General features: G+C 38.3%; 1 long non-coding RNA gene across 1 annotated transcript; it reads right to left on the minus strand.

Annotated features, from left to right (window-relative positions):
* Positions 1-3,316: 3,316 nt before the first annotated feature.
* LOC149050728 (uncharacterized) lies at positions 3,317-6,007 on the minus strand. The gene is made up of 3 exons (XR_016184376.1): positions 5,630-6,007; positions 3,971-4,104; positions 3,317-3,467 (listed from the first exon to the last, which is right to left on the minus strand). It is a non-coding gene; the product is annotated as an uncharacterized LOC149050728 (long non-coding RNA).
* Between the last annotated feature and the right edge of the window lie 21,935 nt (positions 6,008-27,942).

Here is a 27,942-nt window from a genome sequence, read left to right on the forward strand (position 1 = left end):
TCGGGTTCGGGTGCATTAATCATTATGTGACTCGGTAGTTCGTTTAGTTTACAAGACATAATTGTTATTTATGTAATGTAAATAATACGGACCGACCTAGGCTGGTGAAAACCATTTGTTTTAAAGAGTTAAAAAAATGTTTGCTAAAAGAGCCTGTATGACTAAGAACTTTATTTACGGCAAGACTCCCCCGGCTATAAACTGAAAAGAAGTTTTGGCGAGTAGATAGTATAGAAAAAAAGAGGTGATGTAAATTAAAGAGAGAGGCTTCACCCAAACAGTTTTATTTGCGTAAAGATAAAGGTAATTTAAAGGGCTTCCAAGCAATCTTTGCAACATCACTATCATGACGATGTTTTCTTTAAAAAGATAAAGGTAATTTAAAGGGCTTCCAAGCAATCTTTGCAACATCACTATCATGACGATGTTTTCTTTAAAAACAATCAGTGATGTTAAGGAGAGTATTATTCAGTTCCATCGGTGATTAATCCACGTAGATTTATCTCTTTTAAATTAAGTGACAAAGAAAGTCAGTGTCACCATTTTTAAATGTATGTTTTGAAGTTGTGAGAGTCTGTTCGTTTGTTTGCTACATCGGCGTGCGCAAATCTTGTCCTTCTCCCACCGAAAAACTGAAGTCAAGTGAGACACTTTTCCGACACAAGAGATTTAATGCTCCATTTATTCATGCCATGAAAATCCCTCGGTTTCTGTTGAGCAACTTACAAGAGAAATGTCCAAAATTTCAATGGTATTGCCAAAAGCGTATTTGTAGTAGATCGTAGAACTCAAAACATCGCTTGGCGTTTAAAAACGATCAAACCGCTTTGGTGATTTCGAACAGTAAATTAAATTTATTGTAAATGTGAACAAGTACCTTGCTTTCTGAGTTGCTGTTGGTGAAGGATTTTTAAGTTACAAACGGTTTTTAGGCCGCGTGTCAACCCATTTGATAACTCATAATTTGCAACCACAAATTTATCATTTGGATCCGCCCTTAGTCTTGCTACTCGAGAGAGTCAAGAAAACCTCTCTTGACAGGGTACATACATGTACGTTTTGAATGGATTAACACACACACACACACCTCAGAAGCAAATTATTATCAAAGCAAATTATTATACTGTACTTTCTTTCCTGTCATGTCTCATTACAACTAAACCCCTAGTTAACCCATATATGAACAACTAATGATGTGCACTGTTAAATCACCTCCTCACCACACTTTCTATTTATTCATTTTAGTGGTATATAAGTATTCCTGTTGGAAATTCTCATCTGTCACATTTTTATTTCTTGTGAGCTTCTGTGAACAATTTGAAATTGTATGGAGAAGTCACATATCAATCACTCAGGGAGTAAATGAGTCAACAAAAGGAAAAAGAAGCATGATTAATGATTTTTATTGATAAGATTAAGAATATTTTCAATTGATTTGACTGCCACACCCTGGCACCTTGAGAAAAGCCCAAATTTTAAAACAACTCTTGAGAACAGTACAAACAATTCCATCACAAAGTTGACCTTAAAAGTGAAATCTTAGTAACAGTTATGAATGACAAAAGGAATCATGGCTACCAAGACTGTTGCTGGCCAATGTGATTGATTTTCTCTCTATTAATCAGTCATACAGAATCTTATTCATACAGAATACTAAGGAAATAATGCCATCCAATCAAGCTGGTTTCATCATAACAGTTTCAACTCTACATATATTAAACTCTTGTAGAATACACATTGATGTTCATGAGGATGCTTCATTTTCTAGAGGCAAAAAGCCACAATAATTTATAAAGGATTGTTAAATAACACCAGATACATAAGGGGAATAGAATTCTGTTTCCTAACTCAAATCCTTATCGTGTTTGGAAAGGTTAAGGTATGCATACATACACTAGTAGCTTCTGAGGCAACAAAAGTAGATGCAAGTTGTTGATTTGAGACTGAAGCTAAATAGAAGGTGAACAGACTAATACCTTGGATATAGAGTATTTTATATTTTTAAGTATAAATCACTCATTGAGCTTAGTAGCTATCTGTTGGACAATATCACCATGCACTGTTAATAACATCAGTATCATCATATTATTTATTAAAAAAACCCTATTGGATGATCAAGAGAAAAATATACATGTGTTGGTTTGATTGTAGCTTCCTGTAGAACACATATACAATCATACAGCCTACAAAATGATAATGGAAAATTACAACAACTGCACTAATTCTCAAACTAATAGGTTCCAAATTTTTCTGACCTTTCATCAAAGAAAAGAAAATAATTTATGTTATTCAAATAAAATAAAAAAACAACAACAGCTCGCAGATTGGTGCAAAATTTGAATAAGTTTGTATTTCAATTTGTCTGAGGAGAAAACGTCTTTTACACCAAAATTTTTTTAGACTGGTATCAAATTAAAGATACAAAATATATGCCTTCACCATCATTTCCAATGACTTAAGAAAGCCACTGTGTTTCATATTTCAACACTTAATTGCATTTGCCACCTTCTTATTTCAAGTTGAATTACAAAGAAGCCATTTAGCTAGTATGCGTGAAAGTTGAATGGCACTAATGTGGATTGCTTATCAATAAATCACAAACTGTAAACTACACCCCATTTTGTAAAATTACTTCAAGACAGGAATAAAGAATATTCATTGTCAGAAAAAAAGATGAATGAAATACAGTCATTTTCATAAAACAAAATTTAAGCATTCTGCCTTTTAGTAATATTATTACATAATATCCAAAATGTCCCCTGAATCACATATGATAAGATTTATTTTAGAGTTACAGGACAGAAAAACAGTGGTTGGCATTTTGAATTGAATTTCTCCCATAATTGTAAAGAAAATTCTGGCAAAAAACTGCAAAATGTAACAATAAGTAGTGATGTTTGGCTGGCTTAGAGGTAAGACGCATCCTAAGCACTCAGCTATATATACACACAATTCAACAAAATGGAACATGAGTCTAATATTTAGTCATGAAATAAGCTCGTTTATTTACCTTGGCTAAAGTTACAAGTAGCTCTCAACAACACTAAGTCCACAAGTCAATGAAAACTTTGAAATTGAATGGTTTTAAAAGATAGGTTGCTGTCATTTTGATGATGTTAACAACAATTGATTTTCTAGTTGGGGGAAAAAAACAACATTTTCTTACCGGGCAATAAATAATTCACAAATTTTCCCTCTGGTTGTTACTATGATCAGAAAAAAAGGTGTATTCTCTCTTCTTTAAAAAGACAGTGATCTGTCTTGCTCACATGGGAGAAAGCATATGAACTGCCAGCTGACCAAGAGCTGATATAGGTATTTCATGTAGCAGCTTTATTGCTCAGCTTCCTACACTGATCCAGACTGCCCACCTCTTTTGACACAATATTTGCAGTATATTGTTTACCCTTGAATGGTAACATTTCTCCCAAGCCAGCTTTCTTGCTTTAGTCAACAAATTAATGGAACTGAAAAAATACACAAGTCATCATGGTATGATCCAAAGCATTTTACTCTTCTCCCTCTACTTAAAGAAAGTGACATCAATGATAGTCATAATTAAGGTATTGGCATTAAATAATTAAATGTCTGTGTATAAGAGCAATCACCAGCCACATTTAATGCATTTCAAAACATTCAACACAGCCCCTATGAAGAAGGTACATGAACATTAACACCTAAAACAGTTTGGCCTCAGAAGCCAAGCATACTTATAGAAGAAACTTAGGGAGGATGAACCACACTACTCATTGAGTGCAGTACTCCTTCTTCTAATTCCTTCTACACAAATGTTCTTAAAAGCCACTCAGGGACTTGAGAAGATGATATCAAACTATAAAGACACTCTCAGAATATGTAAGCCTGGCTCACCTTGCTCCCGGTTGCAAGGCTAAGGATCGACCAATAATTATTTATGTTATATTTCTAAATATGCACAGTGTGACATAGCACAAGTGTGTCAATTACAAACCTTTAGATACCTTTACCATAAATTACAGCCATGATCCAACCATGAAGTGTAGCCTGAGTACAATTTCTCATGTGTGCTGCCAGCAGTGGTAGTGATAATACTATTTGGACATTTATTAGGAGAGTTGAACCAACCTATATTTAAAGATCAGAAAATTATTAAATAAATCATTACATGGCAAAACCTGTTTAGCCACAATTGAAGCCACCAAAAAGTACAGGTAATGCCTCCATGTCACTTTCTAATCAACTCAATGGATTTTAAAGATACTAATAACTATAAACAGTTTTAACAGCTTAAATTACTGTTGCAGTACTTAAAAGACCCTCAGTCAATATTTAAATTATTTGTTCAAACCAAATGGAGTTCAGACCTAGGCAATACAAGTACATACATTTAAAGAGGTACTTGTTGTTAATTGATTTTGTATTCCACGATTGTTCAGTGATGCCATGGGTGTTGAATTCAAACAGAGTACAGTTTTATTGTCAGTAGTTAAAGCTCATGTTGACAAAGAAAATGATTTTGGCAGTTCATATGTAGAAGTCCATACTTGACTTACTAGAATTTTACAAACCATCAGTGAAGGCCTTGATGGGGTTTAATTGTGAGCCATCAAAAGATAGCCCATATTAAAGGGACCCTCTGGTTGGAATGCATCAGAAGAAGAGGTCAAATAGTCATCAACAGTAATAATCATTAGAACCATTCATAAAAAGCTGATAGTTAGCACAAAGTAAGTGGACCACTCTGTATACCAATTAACCAATGAGTGAGGTTGGCCACATACATTTAATCATTATTAACAAAAACAATAAAGAATGAACAGTTTTTAAATATCTTCTGCCAACTCAAGTAATTAAGCACAAAAATTGCATCCAAATGGGTTGGTTAATGGCTATATCTACATGTACATGCATGTGTGTAGGATTATAAGACTATGCAATTATGGACCAAAATTGGGTTTTGACTTTTGATGTCACCATAGTAAAATAAGCATTTCAAGAAAAGAAAATTTCACTGAGTCAAAACTCCAATTATTTTTAAAAAATTGAATTTCGCTCCCAAGCTGCACAACATGTTGAGTGAGAAATATTATTGACACCCTCATAACTGGATCTTTTTTGGTGACATTCTTGGTCAGTGTTTTGTAGATTTTCATAATGGTCTCAAGTGTCACAGGCATCCTAAATTCTCTAAACTGAACTTAAAAGAGCCTTTGAGTTTCAATCAGAATTCATCCTTGTGTACATGTACCTAATATAATGAGAACCACTCATTCCAGCACCACAGCCATTTGGCACATTAAATCTCCATACTTGAATAGGAGCCTTTAGCTTTGTAATACCCCAAAAATATTGATGAATCTGGAACCATTTTACACACTGCTCTTCACTCAAACTCTCTTCATTCATAGTAAACAAGAAACAGGTTTTGCAAATAGCTTTCAGGTGAAGTTCGTTGCCATTCCCGGACGAGATAATAAGCTAAGTCCAATTAGGCATCGATTGACACCATTTGATTCTAATTACTGTACTCTTCGATACTTCAAATTCACTTCACGGTAAATTTAAGAGAATTACCTATCATTTTCTCGATTGAATCTCAGCGGGTTAGCTACCTAATAAAAACATTGTGCGAAAATTTCAAAGAGTTTACCTGAGGCATGATATGTTAATCAAATATGATGTCTCCTGACAGAAACTGCAGAAATTATTGTGTTCCTGATAAAATGACACAAGGCGATATTTTTCAGCTTTTCCCAGGAGGTCCAGTATAATTCTATCCAAAGAAGTTGCATAAACTACACAAGTTTTCAGTTCTCGCTAAAAAGCCGACACTGTTAGCGATGGAATCACTTCGTCCCCAACATCATCTTAGCCCTATACCGACCAACGTAGTGTGTTCTCTTGTGACACTCGCCCTTTTAGCTTCTATTTGTTAACAGTATCAAGCCTTTTTCGCTTCCATGCAATACCTTTCTAAAAATTTGACTGTTTCCCATGTAACTTCAGCAAAACCATTTCGCTTTGAAAGAAAATTAATAGTACCCACGCATATAACATTAGTATCCTAGCCTCAAAAGACAACATTCTAGAATCTGGACTGAACTCTGGGATGCAAGGTATATTGGAACAAACAAATGAGTTTTTTTGATTCCATAAGCGGATTTATGTAAAAACAAACCACGTTTTTCAAATGTAGTTAGACAACGGGAGTTTCAAAAGATTTATTTTCTGGCCAAAATGTTTAATCTTTCCGATTTTCCAACCAGAGGGGCCTGTTTGCAAATGCGACGAAATATCACAAAACTTTCTTTGATTGAACAGATTGAATACGGGATTCACAAGTTCACTAGTCTACCGTGGCAAAGAGTCGAAGATTCTGGTCACGTGTCTTTCATATCTCTGTTTCAAGCGCTTGCCGCGAACCGAATTTTATAATTACTACACAGTCCCCAACTACACCCTGTCTCCTTCTTCTTGCCCAGTATCCCAGCCAAGTATGCCTCTTCAATCATTTACTTAAAGGGAACTTTTACCAACAGACAGGTGCCCATTACTCGAAGTGAGCCGGCAACTTCCAAACCACATCTGTGAAACGCTGTTTTCTCAAGTAGATTTATATTTATATAAGATTTCCTGCGGATTGGTATCAGATAGACAGTGAGACCAAAGGTTGGCGGCTGCAAAGGAAAAACAACTTTCTGGAGGTCAAACATCACGTAAATTTAAAATATAAGTTAAGCTTATGCCACAGGCCTGGATGTTGAGAAATTTATTATCGTGAGATGTCTCTTTTCTGCATGCCCTCTGGAGAGAAAGTGTGCACGATATACGCTCGCAGTACGAAGTGTGAGAAAAAAGTTGGAGTCTGATCGTTGTTCTGGATTGTTGAATCCCAATGGTTAGATTTGACTGTAAAATAACGCTCAACTTTCTGTGAAAAACAAAAGTTGGAACTTATTCCAGGTTTCATCAAGGCGAGAGAAATTGATAAACAAGGTATCGTATTTCTCTTTTGCCGTGTATAAAGCATATCAAAAAGATAACTTTTACGGAATTAAGAAGTTTGTAGATTCAAGTTCTATTGAACGTAGAACTGCCGGAATCGATCACTGATTGTTGCCATTCACTGGATATGACTTTACTAGATATGATAATCACACCGTCCGTTTGTTGCGCAATACTGCTAAAAAAATTTTCATTTGAAATCTGTCCAGAACGATGTCAGCCTTAAAAATGGTTCAAGCTCCACAGAATGGTATATCCAACAACTTCAGAACTCGATGATTTTGTATAAATCAGTGGAAAAGGCTTCTTAACTTAAATAACTTCAACTGACCACACGAAAAGGTGCGCTACATGGTTAATGTGAATATCGTTTGTGCCGCAGTTAAATAAAAAATGTCTTAGAGAGGGGGTCAAATCAAGATCGACCTTATAATCATAAAGAAAATGACCCAAAACGGGGCTACAAATTACTTCAGCACACTTAACGGTGAGAGACACTCAGCTGAGGTGATTTACAGTATACTGCGGAAAAGTAATTTTCGTCCAATATATAAGCACACGAACTTAATTATTTCTGAGATAGCGATCAAGATGGGAAAGGAAACTAGACCTAAATGAATTTTCGTCCAATATAGTGTTCGTTTATCTCCCCAAAATATCTCTACAGCAATATGACAAAGAGCGCTCAGCACGTTGAATGAAACCGTTGGACTGTCACAGATAGGCTCAGATAAATTATGCCATCATAAACATGGGTATACTGCTTTAGTCAGAGAGGATGGAGCACAATTCCGTCATAATTACGAAAATTCTTGAGCGTAAATACGTGAAACTGCGTTTCTAGTACTTTTACAATAACGTTTTCAAGGTCGTTTTTAGCATAAACGTCTCAAATGCCGTTATTACCACTCCTCTGTAACTTTTTAGGCTAGACAGTTTTATTCGCGTCAAGAGATAAAGGTTTAATTTAACAAGCCACCAAGCAATCTTTGAAACATGACTATCACAACCATATTTTCTTCAAAACAATAAGTGATCTTAAGGAAGGTATGAAACACTTCCATCAGCGATTAATCCTCTGTTCAGTTTTAGGTGACAAAGATAGTCAGTGTAAGTAAATTCCAAAGTATGTTTTGAAGTTGTGGGAGTCTTTTCGTTTGTTTGCTGAAACGGCGTGTCACGCTTGGCGTTTTAAAACGAACAAACCAATTTGACGATTTCAGATAATAAATTTGATTGACTGTAACTGTGAAAAAGTACCTCACGTTTTTACTTTCTAAGTTACTTTTTGCGAAGGATTATTAAATTACAAACGGTTTTTAGGTCGCGTGTCAACCCATTTAATAACTCATAATTTACTACCACGAAAATTCATTTCGAAACTAATTTTTTAAAGTGATTTGAGAAAGAAAGAGAGAGAGAGATTTGATGTATTGTTTATCGGCTAAATGTTGTGACCGAAATATTTGATTATAACTGCTGCTAGGCGTACTTAGTGACTCAACACGCAAAGGATCGGATACCGCCCGCTGTGTATATGTTTACGTCAGTCAAATTATTCTATTTGTCATTAGTTCCATCTCCTTTGATGGGGCTGAAAATACCTGCAAAAATCCAATAACAAATGCCTGTAAATTTTGGAGTAGGATTTTCCTGATTTCGGTAAGTCATGCCCAAGCACAAAATTCATCAAGGATATAGAGTTTCAGCTCCAACCTATGTTCCTTTCAGTCAATTTCTGTTGCACCCTTTTTTTCAGTCACAGGAAGCTAGCGCATACCACCATTTTTTTGAAGGATAAAAGGCCCCGCACCAGACACTGAAATGACAGGGCGCGAGCTTCGTCAGTTCTTTCATCTCGACATGCCACCTTATTTAGCTGTTCTTTTCCTTTCGATAAAAATTGCTGTTGTTTAGAACAAATGCAATAACTAGTCGTTTTGGCTGCTTTGAGGGCAACAGTAAGTCAGTCAAAGAAATTATCCTGCGGGAAACATTTAACAGCTAACAGTTATGTTAGTTCTTTGTATTAATTTAATTTAGGATCAAGCTTAGTTGAACTTAATAACAAGCTTGCTCATTGGTCTTTAAGAGTCGTCACTCTTCTATGAATATATTCGAAATAGTTTTTTCATTCATGGGAAAGCTACATCATTTCTATCAAGAGAGCAAATGAAGCTTCTACTCAGGCCCTGTTATTTATCAGCATCACAAGATCCAGTGGGTTGAAGGTGATCAGTTGTTGTCATTTCCCCGAGTTTCCATTTCTAAGGTATTCTTGAGCAATCTAGGATAAAAATTGAATACCTTAAAAGTGAATTGTTTTAAAACATTTTCGACTTACCATATGATATGAGCTCTGTTCTGTAATAGATTTTGAGAATTTTATGATCGTGGGACGTCTCTCTCCTGCATGCATACGAACTGTGTGCAAAAGGTTAGAGCCTGGTCGTCGTTCTGGATTGTCGAATCCCAACAATTGAATTTGCTTGCAACTGACTCCACTTCATGTGAAAAAACCTGGCACTTATTTCAGGTTTCATCAAGATAAATCGATAAAAAGGTATCGTATTTCTCATTTAAGGTGTAAAAAGCATATCAAAATGGTGATAGACTCCTTAACATCCAACAAAGTTTTATAGGCCATTTATATTCGTGCGAGTGTTTCTCACATTTTTAATGATTGCCACTTATCTTATCTTTCTCAACCAAGGTTTGAAGGGGGGACTGGGGTCTAATGGCGGACACACGCACCGTCATTAGGCTCTTCGTATTTCTTATTCTTCTAGCCCATCTAGCGGAGCCTAGGTTCACCAGCTTGATCTACAGGACGGCTAAAGATACTAACCTGCCAGTCGGACCATCTCTCAAACTGGAACTGGTTAAATTTCGCCGGAAACATCGAGTTAAGTTCGCTGTTCAGAAGACTACTAAACATGGGCCTGTTATGATATGTCTGCCCGAAGCAGCGTTTGTCCTGCGGCCCGTCGGACTAGAAAACATCATTAGAAGTGGTGACGTTCACCCTCTACCTGGACCCTGTTTAATTCAAGACCAGCAAAGGACTTCTGACCGAACCCGACCAATAATTGCGTATTCTCCTTCGGCTTTGCGTAATTTGGCTGCCTCTATTAATAGCGTCTCTTTGTGTCCTGAATTAAAACACCGACTCCAAGACCTGGGCATTCTACGCTTTCGGAGTACCTTCACTCAAAAACACATGCCGATTCCTGTGATTTCAAGACCCTGTCAATCCAGGAATATTTACAACTCAAGATCAAGAAATTTAAATAATTGTGTCTCCATCTTTACTGGTGATTATGTTAATTCTCGTAGCTGTCCTTTTGTTCCGCGAACAATAGGAGAGGACGCACGATCGATTCCGGTCAGGATCACACCTCGCAGCGCAGTGCGTGGACCCAGTAAACCAGTAAATCGTCAACGAGCAGTGAAAGTAATCAATTTAACTAAGATTACTTCTCAAAAACGCCCCAATTACAGCTTCCCAAGTTTCTACATGGCAAATGCTCGATCGGTCAGGGACAAACTGGACGAGTTGACTGCTCAGCTTTTAACGTTTCACATGGATATTGCTATTATTACGGAGACTTGGCTGCATGACTACATCGATAATAACATCCTTACCATTCCAGGTTACAACATCGCGAGACGTGACCGCCACAACCGAATAGGGGGTGGCGTGTGCGCGTTCGTGTCTTCAGAGATACCTTTCAAGCGTAGATCTGACTTGGAGTCTCCAGAACACGAGTGTTTGTGGCTATGGTTACGCCCTCATCGTCTACCACGCCCACTATCTGGTATTATATGTGGGGTGGTGTATTTTCCTGTGGCCTCTGCGCAAGTGCAGCGAGATCGCACAATGTACATCATAGAAACACTAGACTCCGTAAAGACTTCTTATCCAGACTGTGGTGTAGTGTTATTAGGCGATTTTAACACCCAGGACATCTCAGACATGTTAGCCAATCATAACCTAAAACAAGTAGTTATCAGACCCACTCGGGGCAATAGCATACTAGACCTTATTTTAACGGATTTTAGTGAATACTGTAGCGAACCAATTGTCAGCGCGCAATTAGGGTCTTCGGACCATGGCTCTGTTCACTGGAATCCGCTTTCAATGAACCAACTAAACCCGCTGTGCGTTGAAAAGAAAAGGATCCCGATGCGTCGCTTTCCTCAGTCGGCAATAAGCGCTTTTGGGAGGTGGGCGTGTTCACACCGTTGGTTCAGTGATTTAGAAGTAGACGGTGACTCACCATCAGTTGACTCTCTCACTGACTCATTTACTAAGGATCTTTCATCAGCCAGCGATATCTACTTTCCGTCCAAATACGTGAAGATTCATCCAATGGACAAGCCTTGGATGTCACCTGAGATTAAGGCTCTCATATTAGAGCGCCAACGCGCCTATCTAAATGGCCCGGAGGAGAAATGGCGTCGCCTTAGAAATAAGGTCAGAGAGGTTATCACCCGCCGGAAATGCGAGTTCTATAAAAACAAAGTTAATAACCTCAAGAGCACTGACCCGAGGAAATGGTGGAGTATGGTGAATAAGCTTGCAGGGAAGGCTAGCAGCCCTAACGAACTCAGTTATACTGACGAGGAAGGCAGAATTATCTCTGGCGCGACTCTCGCATCACGCCTTAATGAGTTTTTTGTATCTGTAATATCCGACATTAAGCCACTTGATACAAGTGCACTGCCCTGCTACTTACCATCCCCTCAACCGCCCGTGATCGAGACACAAAGGGTCTACAAAAAGCTACTTGCCATCAGCGCCTTTAAGGCCCCTGGGCCTGATGGGATTCCGACTCGTATTTGGAAAGAATATGCTGCTGAGCTCGCTGAGCCGATCACGCGGATATTCAACACCTCTATTGCATCAGGCTCCTTCCCTACTGCATGGAAGGACTCTAATGTCACACCGGTACCCAAGGTTACGCCCATAACCGGTAGGGAAGATTTAAGACCTATCTCCCTAACAGCAATCGTCTCTAAAGTCCTGGAGGATTTCGTAGTTGAATGGCTAATTGAGGATGTTGCGCACCTCATCGATTTCAGCCAATTCGGCTGCCTCAAAGGAACTTCAACCATCTATTGCCTGTTGGATATGATGCACAACTGGTTGTCCTCTATTGACAAACCAGGTATGTTCTTAAGGGCCTGCTTCCTGGATTTTAGTAAGGCTTTTGACCATATTGACCACACTATCTTAGTCAATAAACTCATCCACCTTGGGGTCCGTGGTTTTATTATCCGTTGGATTTGCAGTTTTCTTTATGGCCGTCGCCAAGCTGTTAAGATTAAGAACATTGTATCCCCTTGGTTGCCCGTGCACGCTGGAGTCCCGCAGGGCACTAAGCTTGGCCCCATCCTGTTCCTCCTGATGATTAACGATCTCGCGTTTGAAACTCCATTACTATCGAGCCACTGGAAATATGTAGATGACCTAACAATATCCCAGGTCATCCCATCAGGCGGTACATCGTCCCTTCAGAAAGATCTTGACGCCATTGCACAGTGGTCGTCGCGCAATAATATGAACCTCAACCCAAAGAAGTGCAAGGAACTTGTGATTTGTTCGCTTAAAACACGGCCAGATCTTGGCCCTTTGTGCGTCAATGGACGTCCCTTAGAACGGGTCTCCTCACACAAGGTCCTTGGAGTCACTATCAGCGACACTCTTGGGTGGAATGAGCACGTGCGTGAGATTGTCTCCAAAGCCTCAAAACGTCTTTACATCTTAAGAGTGCTCAAGCGGTCCGGAATTCCACCCGAAGACCTTATTAACATATTTTATGCCTTGGTACGATCGGTCCTCGAATACGCCTGCGTCACTTGGTCTACTAGCCTACCAATTTACCTCAAGGACATGATCGAAAGAGTTCAGAAAAGAGCTCTGCGTATATTATTTCCGGCGCTGAGCTACAAAGACGCCATTGTGGCTGCAAACTCCACTCGCTTAAATGTGAGAAGAGACGAACTCTGCAAGAAAGTTTGGGACGGTATCTGCGTGCCTGGGTCACGGCTGTACCACCTTATTCCACCAAAGCGCGCCGATTGCCACGTTTATGAGTTGCGCAACAAAAACCATGTATCACTCTTTAAATGCCGGACCGAAAGATTTAAAAAATCTTTCTTTCCAACAATGGCGTCTAACGCCCAGTCCTTGTAGTCAAGCAAACCTAAGCGTTTTTTCATTGGTATATAACTACTGACTCTTGTAATTCCCAGTCCCTTTAGACTCTTAATTTTGAAGTCAAATGTAAGATTTTCGTATTTTTTAAATATTTAAAGTATGCTTGTAAATTCACATGTATTTCACCACTTGGGTGCTATTTTTGAATACTTTTTAATAAACCTTCTTCAACTCTTCAAGGTTACACTTAAAAGCAAATTGACGGTGTTGAATCAAAACACATGGCATGAAAAAATTTGCGTCCAAAACCTTGTTAAGTATTCTTGTCTCTTCAGCATGCGGTTTGGATTTGTGGAATAGCTGCTTTCTATGCTATGGGCAGTTCATTTGGTTTTGGGCGCATTAATCATTCAATGACTCGGTAGTTCGTTCAGTTTACTTCGTTGGAAAACTCGTCTCAAGAATTTCTCTTTTACTAAAGATAACCGTTAATTGAAGTAATGTATATAATACGGATCGGCCTAGGCTGCGATGAACAACATTTTCATTTTTTTAAAACACCCAAATAATTTAGGGCTGCAATTACGGCAAGATCCTCTTGGCTATAAACTGAAAAATTAGTGGTAGATAGAATAGAAGGAAGAGGTGATGCAAATCAAAGGAAAAGGCTTCACCGATACAATTTTATTTGCGTAAAAATAAGGTTAAATTTAAAGGGCTTCCAAGCAATCTTTGACAAATGAATATTACGACGATGTTTTCTTCAAAAAAAATCAGTGATCATAAAGAAAGTAATAGTCACTTTCATCGGCGATTAGTTCACGTGGATTTACCTCTGTTCAGTTTTAAGTGACAAAGAAAGTCAGTGTAAGAAATTCAAATGTATGTTCTGAAGTTGTGAGAGGCTGTTCGTTTGTTTACCGTGATGGCGTGTGCAAATCTTGTCTTTCTTCCATTGAAAAACTGAAGTAACATGAGACACTTAAATCAAACACAAGGAGATTTAATGCTGCGTTTACTCATGCCACTGAATTTCCCTTGGTTTATTCTGTGAAATTTACAATAGAAATGTCCAAATTTCAACGGACTTACAAAGACTCAAGGAAAATGTATTTATAGCAGATCGTATACCGGAAATCATTGCTTGGCGTTTCAAAGCGAACCAACTGTTTTGGCGATCTCAGAAAGTAAATTTAATTGATTGTTATTGTGAACAAATACCTCACGTTTTTACTTTTTCTAGTTTGCGTCTCAGAAATGCTTATCAAAGCAAATTATTGTGATACTGTACTTTCTTTCCTGTTGATGTCTCATTACAACTGAATCCCTTAGTTAACCCATTCACAGATTACTAATCTGTGAATGGATTAACTAGGGGGTAATCACAAATTACCTCCTCACCACAATTTTCATACATCAATTTTGGTGGTATATTAGTATTCCTGCTGGAAATTCTCATCTGTCACATTTCCATTTCTTATGAGCTTCTGTGAACAGTTTGAAATTGTATGGAGAAGTCACATATCAATCACTCAGGGAGTAAATGAGTTAACAAAAGAAAAATAAAAGCATGATTAATGATTTGACTGCCACACCCTGGCACCATGGGGAAAACCCAATTTATAAAACATTTCTTGAAAACAGTACAAACGTTTCCATAAAGAGGCTGGCCTTACAAATGAATGCTTGTTAACAGTTATGAATGATAAAAGGAATCAATGGCTACCAAGATTACTACTAGCCAATGTGATTGATTAACTCTTTATTAATCATTCATATTGTTTTCCATATTAATATAACAAAATACTAAGAAATAGTGCCATGTAATCAAGCTGGTTTCATGATAACAGTTTCACCCACACACGAATTAAACTCTTGTTAAAGTCAAAATGTCATAAGGATGCTTCAATTCCCAGAAGCAAAAAGCCATAATGATTTATAAAGGATTGTTTAATAACATCAGATGTATAAAGGGACTGGAATTCTGTTTCTTAATTCAAATCCTTATTGTGTTTGAAAAGGTAAAGGTATGCATACATACACCAGTAGCTTTTGAGTAATGCAAGTTGATGATTTAAGACTGAAGCTAACAGAGATACCCTCAAAAGTCAACATTCTAGAATCTGGACTGAACTCTTAGATGTGGGGACTACGGTACATTGGAACAAACACCTACTTTTTTTTAAGTATATGAGAGAATTTCTGTAAAATAAACCACGTATTTCAAATGAAGGGAAGTTGCCTGAGTTTGTGTTTGCGTTTTTAGCCATGTCACTAGCAGCAACAGACCAGGAACGACCCTCCTGTTGAGTAACTAGGCAGTGAACTCATGTGATTTAAAAATCGATCTTAAATGTGGTGGTGCCAAATTATAAAGCCGCAGACAACCACCCCTATGTAAAACACATGTCAATGGTGCATCGGCGAATATATTAAAAGGAGAGAAAAAGAAAAAGGAAAAGAAGCAGGAAGGATTGAAACATAGACTTTGGTTCTGATGAGCTTTGTTCTGCCCATGTCGTGATTGGTTCTTGCATATCCAGTCTACTTTCTATGTTCTCGGTTAGAAGCTGAATCAACACTGCCTAAGTACAACTAATGTTCTTAATATCGGGAATGAAGGTGTTGTTTCAAACTAAAATGAAAATGTGGTCAGAGAAAGTTACACTGGTTGATTAGGTCTGAATCAAGAGAATCATTTTCCCTTGGTTTTACAACAGAACAGAATGGGACAGAGAAGGAGGCGATGAGATCGGTTCGTTTATAATGATACAATGGCTTCCTAAAGCACTGAGAAAGGCTCTAGAGTTTTAACGAAGAGTAACGATGGAGGTTCCGTGCGAAATAATATCAGCTAATGTTGTGAACCTTAGAAATTTCTTTGCTGCTTTAAGGACTACTTAGTGTTATGAAAGGCTGATTAATTTTTGGATGATGAGCCAGGTCATGCCATCAGTCTCATTTAGGTAGCGTGTATGCTGTACTGCCAATTTCAATAAGAGTAATTCGTCGAGACGTTTTGAAGTCGGGCTTTCTCTGATTAAGTGAATAACCCGGACAAAAATTGAGGAGTTCATGTCGCTTTACTTCGAGCAAGAGTGGACTGCAGTATGAAACAGTGATTTACGCATCGTATATTTTTGTGTCTGCTTCCCAGGCGAGCACGAGTAGCACACGCGAGGAACTTGCCCTTTGCCCTCTCCCCTGACACATCGCAAAAGGAAAAAAATGAATTGATGAATAAAAGTTGTTCGGTGAAAAACTGCCAGGATAATCGTTTATACGTTTGAAAAACCTAGACTGGATGTGGGCAAATGTAAAGAACAAAATCTTGATTATATGCGGAAGAAAAAGACACACAACAAAATCTTGGCACCAAAGCAAAAGTACTTAAAGGGCACGTCTTTCAGTACCGACAACCGGAAAGGAGTGGGGCAAAAAAGTTACAACAAGTAAAGCCTAAACGGCGGAGTGTGCATTGCATAAACCAACCAAAAAAGACAAGTTAATAAATAAATAGATATATATACATAGATAAAAAAATTAACATTAAAAAATGATATGGCCTTCGTAATCAGGAGGTTAGTGTAGTGACCTCAACGAATGTTGGCTGAATACATCACCACGCCTAGTGGGGCTGTGCTGACTTTGAATTGGAAAGATGTATTACAGAATCATATTTCTCTGAGAATAAAATGGAATATCCGTTAGAGACTAGTTTTTATGTAACTGATAAAGAAAGTATCGAGAATGGCAATTTTGAAAAATACCCTTGAATTGGTGTGGCAGATTTTGAAAAACAACTTTCTGCAAGTCGATCATGACGTAAACTTGAAATCTAAAAAGATAAGCTTATGTTGCAGGCGTTGATTTTGAGAAATTTATGATTGTGACACGTCTCTCTTCTCTATGACCTCTGGAGAGAAAGTCTGCACGGTATAGGTTGTTTTGCAGACTCTTCTACTTACTATTTCACTACTGGCATAAGCCGATGGTTAACATTGCCGTTCAATTTCTTAGCTGGCGATAAACCTTCCAGAAAAATAACGAACATTTAACTCATATGACCTTTTCAGGTGTCCATAGCATGATGTGGTATTTATGATGATCTAAACACTAAGTTCCAGGCAAGCACGTATAGTTCAAATTATCTCCGCGCGCCCTACCACAATTTTTTTCCAAGAGTTGCGAAAACATTCTCTTTGTCATATTTCTCTCATCATATTCGCCGAGGAGGACAGCTTTCTTCACAATCATCCCATCTTATTTCCTGTTTCTGAGACACATTTTTTCACTCTTAGTAAACTGAATGAAACATTCCAGCTTGGTCCTAGTTTTACAACGATCAGCATCAGAGCTCTGAAATCTTCTGTTTTTAACTCGTTGGCATTTATCACTGCAATGTCTTGTTGATACGTCGACGTTCCACATTTTGTGAGAGCAAACACTAGGCATCATGAGGGCGTCTCTATATATTTGGTGGTCTATGATATGTACATTTGTGTCCCATCGTATTTTAATAATAAAATGTTCACAATTTATTTCATTGAACTGCTGGGTCGCTCTCGCCTTCATACCAACCAAAAGTTGGTTTCTTTGTTCTTCAATGTGGTCGAGATGCCTTTTTCCCCTTACCTTTTTAAGATACCGTTTTTTCACTGCTATGCAAAAAGTCGAAGTTAAGTTTACGATGAGAAAATTTTAAAATCAAAATGCCGAAAAACCGGATATTTTCTTTCGGGGAGAACAAAAGTCTTTCCGGCGCAGATTGCTCGTACATGTTTCACTGTAATGGTGAACTTGTCTGAGTAATTTATGATGATATAATTAACTAACTAGGACCGATCAGAATCAGTTTTTTACGTTGGATATAGTGATTTATAGATAAACTGGATATGCAAGGGAGTAGACATAGATCAGAAGAACAATGTCTGAAAAGTTTTAGTTTATCCAAATATTCACTATTCAGTCTTTGGTAAACTTATGATATTATTAATTGCCTTATTTGTATCGTCCGCGCAGCTACATAATGTAAAATAGTCGTGGGTGAGGGAGGAGGGGGAGAGGATTGGAGCGAAAGCCGGCTGTTCCACATTCTGCACGATGACATAAAAAATCTGCGTCGTTCCACAAATTCAGAGATGTCTTGGATTATTTGTGAATGTAATATTTGTATCGAAGAGTTTTATCTTCACCATTTGCATCGCGAGTCCCACTTGATTTTTGAGAAAAAAACATTCGTCAAACTTTGTCAACCAACTTTATTCAGCACATTTTCTCCAACAATTGCCTGGGCGCTCACTTAAAATTTCAGCTGATAGGAGTGGTGCTTATTGGAAGGAGGGCGCTTAATAGAAGGGAAGCTTATTAAGAAACTATCAACGCTTACTAGGAAACTGGTTTTCTTCCTATCCAAGAAAGTGAGGGTTAAGGAGTTAGGGCCGGGGGGAGTGAAGGGGAGTGGGGCTTATTCGAGAGGGGCGCTTAAAACACAATTAAACAAGACTTCCTCCCGTTAGAGTCTTACATAGTTCTACGCATCATCTAACATTGAAAATCTAACTATCTGATGTCTTGTTGACAGGTACTTGTCCAATAATCAGTTAAAGAACTTACCTTCAGGAGTTTTCAAAGGGACTACAGACCTCCGCAGACTGTGAGCACCAAGCAACATAAATCTTTACTTACTGTTGCAACATTCATGCGATTGAGGGGAGGGACTAGACCAGTCTTCCGCAGAATTCCATTACTTGCAAATGAAAATATGTAACCGGTGGAGAAAAAAAGGTTCACGGCGAGCAAGAAAACACCTTCTAATTCTACCCCTCCCCTCTTCACAAACTACACCACCCGCCAAACGAGAACTAGAGGCTGGCCTCAAACCAAACTCAGTGGCGTTTACAAAGTTGTCTTTTTTCCAACGAAAAGCTGAAGTCAAATGAGACATTTTATTCGATCAGACACACGGGAATTTAATACTGCGTTTATTCATTCTATTGAATTTCTTCGGTTTCTGTTGTGCAATTTGTTACAGAAATGTCCAAATGAAAATTAATTGCAAAGACTAAAGAAAGTTTATTTGGTAGTAGGTCTTAGAGACTAAAAAAATCATGTTTCACAACGAGGAAATTGTTTTGGAGAACTCAGAAAGTAAATTTTATTGATTGTAGTTGTGAACAAGTACCTCACGATTTTATTATCTAAGTTGCTTTTTGTGAAGGATTATTAGATTACAACGGTTTTCAGGCCGCGTGTCAACCCGTTTAATAACGCATAATTATTAGGGAGGGAGAGAAGAAGAAGAAAAAGTTAGATTGATGTGGTTATTTGCTCTGATAAGTGGGTATTTGCTACCATAGCAAATACCCACTGGTAAGTATTTGCTAGTAGGTTAGTATTTGCTGCAGTAGTAAATTCGGAGGGTGGGTATTCGTCTCTATGGGTGGGTATTTGCTACAGTAGCAAACACGGAGAGTGGCTATTTGTTACCGAAAGTCGGTATTTGCCACCGCAGAAAATACACATGGTGAGTATTTGTTACGGTTGCAATTACGTTATTACCCAAGTATTTCATTGCGTTTTTCTATGGAATTCGCGCAAAATATACTCTCATGCAACGATAAATCTCAGTTAAGCTTTTTCAACACATCAATAAGACTAGTTTTCGGAAGCCCAGCCTGTTACCGATCAACGGGGTGGTAATGGTATCGATTTTAGATTCTGTTTAGAAATCGGAAACCAAATAATTTCATATATATTATAAGAAACTTGAAGATATGGAGACAAGCGAGTTTCAAGAGGATGTCTATTATTCTGGAACAGTTGAAGACCCTGCACGATACAGGATATCGCTAAATGATCATAAAACGGCTGGAGTGTATGGTGCAGCAGTCGTCAGGTTCTACGATTACTTGTGCAAGCTAATAGAGATGTACCTAAGAACTGTACGAACCCAAGTTACTACTTTGGATCCAAAGGTCAAGCAGGTATTCGTTTCTACTAATGGCGACGTCGTCCTCAACTTCGTCGCAAGTGCCTACCTCTGTTTACAGAACTTGCCAGCGAGAAGGTATAACGACAGAAAGAAGGATATGCGCAACAATAGTCAGGAAATTCCTCGCTACTGAAATGCACGTACGCATGCCTGACGAGCAGGAACATTTAGCTGCCCTGGCACAACACAAGACGCGAACGCAAGTGGACTACTACCACGTCCATGACAAAGTATCTGAGACTGATGTGGGTCGCAGAACAGTAAAGAAGCTAGTTTCTCTGAAAACAACCGAGACTCACGCGAAAGAAGAGAAGCTTACCTCATAGACATAGGAGGAAGAGGAAAAACTTCAAGAACTATTTAAAAAGGAGCTTGGAACTTGGGCTATAAATGAGGTTGAACTAAATGAAAAAGTGTTAACAATAAACTTGCTGAAAGTACGTTTGTTCAAAGCAATGGCCATTTAAGCTCCGGCGAATGAGCGCGGAACAAGGAAAGGACATCCTACTTCCCAGTGAGAAGATGACATGCACCGAGAAGGTTAGTAGCTTTCTTTCCTCGACAAAGTTTAAGGGTGATGTATTTGGTCCAGTCAACGTCACGAGGCTCGAAGGTGATGTCTGGTCCAGCCAACTTCTCCTCCCTACAATCTGATTCCTCACAATTTTGGAGGAAGTTTACCGACGAGCAAACCAGTCATAAACTTAGCTTAACGAGAAACCTGGTGGAAAATGACTTTGTGAAGAGGGAAATCGTCTGGGAAAGAGTGCGAATTGATTAACGATCACAGAAACTTGGGCCTATAAATGGTGAAGAGGACGAAGAAGAATTAAAGATATGTAAAAATCCATTAACTGACAAGGTGTGTCTAGAAATGCGCGCGAGGCAAGGCACGCGGAAAAGGAAGTGACGCCACTTAGACGCCAATTGGGAACGCTTAAAATGAAGGTGCACAAATGGAAATGGAATTTAGACTTCTGCTGGCTAATGTAAATTCTTTATCAATATACCATTCATTTTTCATAACTATCAACACTTCAAGTTCATAGGAAAATGATGCCAAGCAATGAAGCTGGTTTCACAATAAAGGTTTCAGCGACACATAAATGAAACTCTAATTGAAGTCAGAATATTGTTCATGAGTATGCCTCAGTTCGTAGAAGAAAAAGACCACGTGATTTAAAATAATCTACTTGGGTGGAGCAGGGCTAAATCGCGCCAGCTCCCTGAATGGGTGTGACGAGCCCTAAATTTAACCGTCTGTTTCAAGCGCTTGCCACGAACCGAAATTTATGATTACTACTTAGTCCCCAACTACACTTATTCTTCCTCCCCTTGCCCAGCGTTTGCGGTTTTAGCCATGTCACCAGTAGCAACAGACCAGGAGCGACATTTCTGTTGACTAAATTAGCAGTGCACTCACGCGACATCAAAACCGATCTCAAATATTGTGGTGCCAAATTATAAAGCTGCAGACAACCGCTCCTATGCAAAACACATATCGAGGCGCACCGACAAATACATGAAAAGGAGAGATAAAAAGAGAAAAAGGAAAAAAAGCAGGTAGGATTGAAACATAGACTTTGGTTCTGATGAGCTTTGTTCTACCCGTATCGTGATTGGTTCTTGCATATCCAGTCTACTCACGTTCCTATACTATGTTCTGGGTTCGAAACAGGATCAGCACTGCTTAAGTAGAACTAATGTTCTTAATATCGGGAATGAAGGTGTTGTTTCAAACTAAAATGAAAATGTGGTTAGAGAAAGTTACACTGGCTGATCAGGTCTGAATCAAGAGAGTTATTTTCTCTTGGTCTGACAACAGAATTTAATGGGACGGAGACGGAGGCGATGAGATTGGTTCTTTTATAATGATGATGAAATTTCAGATGGAAATTTGGGGTTAACAGACCAGATTAATCTTTCTCAAAATGGGGATAAAGAAGAACTCGTGGTCGCCGATTACTTCAATGATCTTTCATTACGAGCTAGTGGTGAGCTCCCCAGACTACCCTTGAGAAAGATCACCAGTGTTGAGCCAGGACATACCATCAGTCTCACTTATGCAGCGGGTATACTGTACTGCCAATTTTAATAAGAGTAATTCGTTGAGACGTTTTGAAGTCGAGCTTTTTCTGTTTGTGTGAATAACCTGGACATAAAATTTCGGGGATCATGCCGCTTAGCTTCGAGCAAGACTAAATTGTAGAGCAAAACAGTGACTTATGCATCGTATATTTTTGTGTCTGCTTTCCAGGCGAGCGCGAGTAACACACGCAAGGAACTTAACCTTTGCCCTCTTCCCTGACACATCGCTAAAAAATAGTTGAATAAAGGATGTTCGGTGGAGTGAAAAGCTTCCAGGATGATCGTTTAGACGTTTGAAAAAGCTAGACTTGGTGTGGGCAAATGCAAAGAAAAAAAAATCTTGATTAGGTGCAACTGGGGGAAAAAAGGCCCCCAAGTGATTCTTGGCGCCAAAGCAAAGGTAGTGAAAGGACACGACTTAGTTACGATTAGTACCAACCACCGGACCGGGGTGGAGCAATAAAGGTATAACACGTAGAACCTGAATAGTGGAGTGTGTATTGCATAGACAAACAAAAAAAGACAAATTGGGTGGGATAAGTCTAAAATTATCATCACTAATCGATGTTACCACCATCGCCTTTGTTTGGAAGCCTGGCATATCAACTCCGCCCACGCTCCTTTAAATCTTGGTGATGGCGGCTTACTACCTGACGCCTATTTACACCTCGTCAAGAAAAGGGCAGCTGATTAGTGAGCATATCAAATGACCTCTTGCTGCAGCGAATAGATCCCCCCTGATAAAGGCACTAGACAGGAATGTCGAAACTTTGGGTCTATAAATTGTAACTTCTCGGTGACATTCATTAAATGTCTAAACTAGGGTTATATCAAACCATGTCTGATTTAAAATTCAATAAAGTGTTGTTGAGTAAATTTTATTTGTCGAGAAATACAATAATTTTCGATGGAAAGGTCAAAGTCGACACTCATATCGAGATCATTTTCCTTTTTTAGTGGGCATAACATCTATTTATAGCACTTGAAAACTTATTTTAGTTGAGAACATTTGTCCCATTACTTCAAAACTTTTGTTAACTGCATCTTTTGACTTGTTCTATTCACCTCGCTCCCGGCTTATTTTATTGCTAGGGACCTGTCCTATAATGAGTTGCAGTTTTTGCCTCGAGGGATAGTTAACAATACCGTTAACCTGACAGAACTGTAAGTAAAACTGATAGTAATTAAAAAAAACAAAAAAGAAACAAAAAAAAGGAAAGAAAAGAAAGGTTACAGGTCCGATATAGATAGTTAATGATGGTGGTCCTTATCCACTTGAGAAATTTGCTTATTTCTGCTTCGACGTGATTCGCTATCGGATGAATGTATTCCGTCGTCTTATAGCCGATGGCTACCTGAATGGCGATCTTGAATCACCAAGATTTCAAAACAATTGGCAATCTTATCCTAACCACACCAAATTATTTCTGGATACTTATCACGGGCGAAATCATGATTTCAACGCAAACTACTCCAGCTCATATAAACTTTTGCGCTCAGTAACCTGTCTATCTACCTGACTAGCAATCAGTACAAAAAATTTCCGTTTCCATGCGGATATAAAGTGGCAAATAGTTAAGATAAAAAAAAATTTTAAAAACAGAAGTAGATATGATAGAAATAATACCTGCCTCATCTTATCACTAGCACTTATTACTCTTATTCAGTAAAGTGGTCAGTAACATGTCTGATCTTGTTGCAAGTCTTGTTATCTTCAGCTTTGCAATAACAGTACAAAGTAAATCAGATTAACCCATTTGTTTTTTAACTCTTACGGTTTCCTTCTCACCTTTGCAGTTTCCTGAACAACAACAACATAAAGAACTTTTCCTCTGATCAACTACCTAAAACTTATTGGTGGGAATATAAATTTAAAAACCTGTAAGTTTTGTGGCTTAGGAATCTTTCCCCGCTTGAGTTAGTAATTCTACCATATCTAAGGTCTAAAAAAATTCAAGCCACAGACCCTTCTTATGACAGGGACTATAAATAAAACCATCAACTCTCAATCTTGATTGGAAATTTAGGATACTTTGTTCTATTGTATTACAACCTTTTCTTTCATCAGATGTGTTTTAGGCCCCATTTATATAGTCTCGAGTACACGAGACAACCCTTCCCCCACCCCGCGGAGAAAACTTTACCGAGCGTTTATATGAAATTTTACATCTACCAACCCTCGTTCGGCCAAGCCAGGTTAAATTTTTCTTTAGTCTGACTGCAACGTTGTCGATGGCTCTTGATATTTTCATGGTGCTACTCTTTTAAATGGAAATCAATGCCGAAATGTTGATAACCTCAGCCGCCTTTAAGTTTTTCTGACCTTAATGTGAGAGTTTGAACAAGTTTTTAGTGTTATTTCTCAGATGATTAAGATCATTTTGATTCGAATGTCTTTTTTGCTTTGGGAACCAAAAAGTTGCTGGAACGAAGGATTCTTTTATAATCGCGATGACTTTCCAATTCCAGCCTCTGTTTTTGGGAAGGGTCAATCGCCCTATATAGCAAAAGTGACAGTGAGCGAAGTGCACTCAACATAGCCTCAGACCGTTATTTACTTTCACGCGTTCAAAACTTTCTGCGAAGAATAAAATTTGACGTTGATAAGCGAATATCAATAACGTTGATCCGTCATTCAAAGTTTGAAATAACTTTCACTGTCTCAACAACTTTCCGTTATTCAATTGATTTTTTTCAACGCTTGGTTTCGTAATTTGTTGCAGAGATTCATCACTCTGTTGAAGAATCAAACTAAATTAGAGTAACCCTGGATGGTTTGTTATGCAACCCGAAAAAAACCTTTGAGATTTCGACTCGTTAAAATTAGTTAAATACATCCATCGACAAAACGAGACGTCTAAACATAAATAAGAGATACGCAAATGGTTTACTAAGGTCTATCGGGGCCCAGTTCTCAGTTGTGGGCATTTTGGTACCGTGGAGAGGATAACGGGCGGTACGAAACACATAGGGAGTAACCTTAAAATCTGTCAAAAAACAATATACTTGCTTCTAAAAGTTTCCCATCAAAAAGATGCTACTTTCTGTAGAAGGACCTTTTGTTCTGGTGAATTTCTATGATATCTTTAAGGAAAGAAAATAAATTTTGGCGAGGCCGGCATGGTGATTGATAGGCTAAGAGCATCGAAAGATTTTGATGGGCGGGAAAAAACAGTTAACCCCTTCGCTGGATTTTGATGTGCCATCTGTGTATGAAGAAATCGTTTGCGAACTTGAACTATAACATGGTCTAGTTAATTTGAAATACAGGGGAATGAATCTACTTTGTTACCAAAGCAATGAAAACTGTAATTAGTTTCTTAACATTGCACGTTTTTAGTCTCAAGAAATGAGCGCTTGTGTTCAAATATTTCTGACTTCCAATGTTAACACTCGTATTGTTTTCATCTTTGGCTGAATCCTAAGAGATTCAAACGCTCCAAACTGAACAATTTAGGACCGTCGAGAAGATAACTTTATCTTTTATGCAGAACCTTAGACTTCAACAAACTGGAGACACTTCCTTCTGACACATTCAAACGCTTCAAGTTAAATGATCTGTAAGTGTTTTGCTCTAAAGCTTAATAAAGTTGACTGTCGCTGACTGTTACGAAAAGTTGTCTAAGTTAAGTCCTAGAACATTCTATTTAACAGTCTAGAACCCGAAGTCATCCAGACGTGACCTTCTTGTATAAGAACATTCTGGAACGTTCTATTTCTTATGTAATTACTCAGATTTAGAAGCCGTCGGAGAAGTTTCTAGATCCTTGAACTTTATGTATATAAGAGCGATAGTTTCATCGAAATAAACGAAAATTGTGAAGAAGCTTAGTGCTGTAAAGTCAAGAAGTCAACTACGCGGAAATAAAACAGTTTGTTGTTGTTACCGACGATCCTGAGTTTTGTCTAGGAACAACCCCGCTCTACATTGACACTCCTAACACTGACTTACTTAGATTATTCTTCCTATGTCGTCCTTTTATTCATAGTTTCACCCTCTTTAACACAAACCCTTTACGAACTTTCTTTTGTGAACATGTAAATGTATACTAACCACCCAATAAACTTGACAAACAGCAAGCACATGTGTAAATCCACCTGAGCAAATTCCGTTAGTCAATCGCCAGACTAACTAAATCCTGCGAGGCGGATTCTTAGGGCTTGTCATTAGAAACACAAGAGTAGATGTACTTGGTCTGCTGGACTCAACAACAAAAAGAGCTGTTTAAGCAGTCAATGAGTTTATGCACATTTGTACGGTAGTTTTTCCAAAAGGAGAGGCATGTTTACAATGCAAGCATCAGGCAAATATTTATGCATCTTGCAGGCTCTAGTCAGCAGAGAGCATGAAAGTCTTTTCAAATACTAATGGTATTCAACTCCAATGCGTTTTACAGGTGGCTTGGAAACAACAACTTAAAAAACTTATCTGAAGATCTATTCACTGGGCAAGATGAGTTGAAATATTTGTGAGTGCTGGTGATTTGGCATCCGTATAAAATAATATTTGTCAAGTTGTTTGCTCCAATTTGTCTCTGACATAATAGCCTGTTAGCTTTCATTTATTCACATATAAACATGACCAGCACTAAAGAAATGAAAAATATTTCAGCGTGGAAACTTCGAATGCGTTACACACTTCGATAATTTGAAAGGCACAATTCCACTATAACCCGCAGGCTCAACTATCAAAGGTTCTGATCAAGAGGACAAACAAAGGTGTTTAACACAATGCTTCTATCTTTTAATTATCACTGCTTGATTAGAGAGTAGTGTTTTGTGACACGTTACTTCATGAACGTGCGCAATATTCGATATTACCTCAGGCTGACTACGAGGTTTTTGGAACCACTATGTTGTTTAACAAAAATTAGTTGTGGTGCATTAGATGACTAGAAAAACTAGTTAAAAGCAAAAACCGAAGAGTAACTTATTTAATTCCCGGAGTCATTTCGGAAAAGAAACCGCGCAAGTACCATAGCAAGGCTGACGCTGACCGCGAACTATAGGCATATGGAGAACAGCGCTCTTTCGGAAGAATAATTTGCACTTTCATTCTTTAACGCGTACGACATAATGATAATAGTATTCAAGGACGAGAAATTGAATTAACATCCATAAACTAAAAGTGAAGGATACGAAGAAAAGTTTGCGCTCTAATTCAGACTTTGTGTTAATAGTAAACTAATAAATGAGACCAAAAATGGGGATAGAGTTGATGATGGTGGCGGTTTTTATTACGATTAGATAATCAGAAAAATCCTTGCACTCGGTTGGTCTACACACATTCGTAATCTTTCCGAACTATATTTCTGTCAGAAGTCGACTACAGTGTCGTATCACCTCGGAAATACCCTCACATTGTGCCGAAAGGTACCACATGCATCTAAGAAACTCAACTTTGTGAAGGGGAAGTGAAAAGAACAGAAAGTAAAATCTATGATGGAAAGATCTTCGTGAAAGCCGGAGTTGTGCGGTCGATGAAAACGACGCCGTTCAGAGTTGTAGTAGAGTTCACGCCTTGATGTGAAATTGGCGATCCCGTTCAGGATAGGGTGCAATACTAGTTTTGAATCGTTCTTAATTGGAAAGGCGGTAGAAGGGTGAAGCAAAAAAAAAACTTTTAAAATAAAACCGATTACATTTACTTTAATGAGAGGGTTTGCTGGTTTAGCTTTATAAGCAGATAATCTTTTAATCAATGACGGCAGGT

This window comes from Pocillopora damicornis, chromosome 2, assembly GCF_964200805.1.
Source record: "Pocillopora damicornis chromosome 2, jaPocDami1.2, whole genome shotgun sequence".
Classification (NCBI taxonomy): Eukaryota; Metazoa; Cnidaria; class Anthozoa; order Scleractinia; family Pocilloporidae; genus Pocillopora; species Pocillopora damicornis.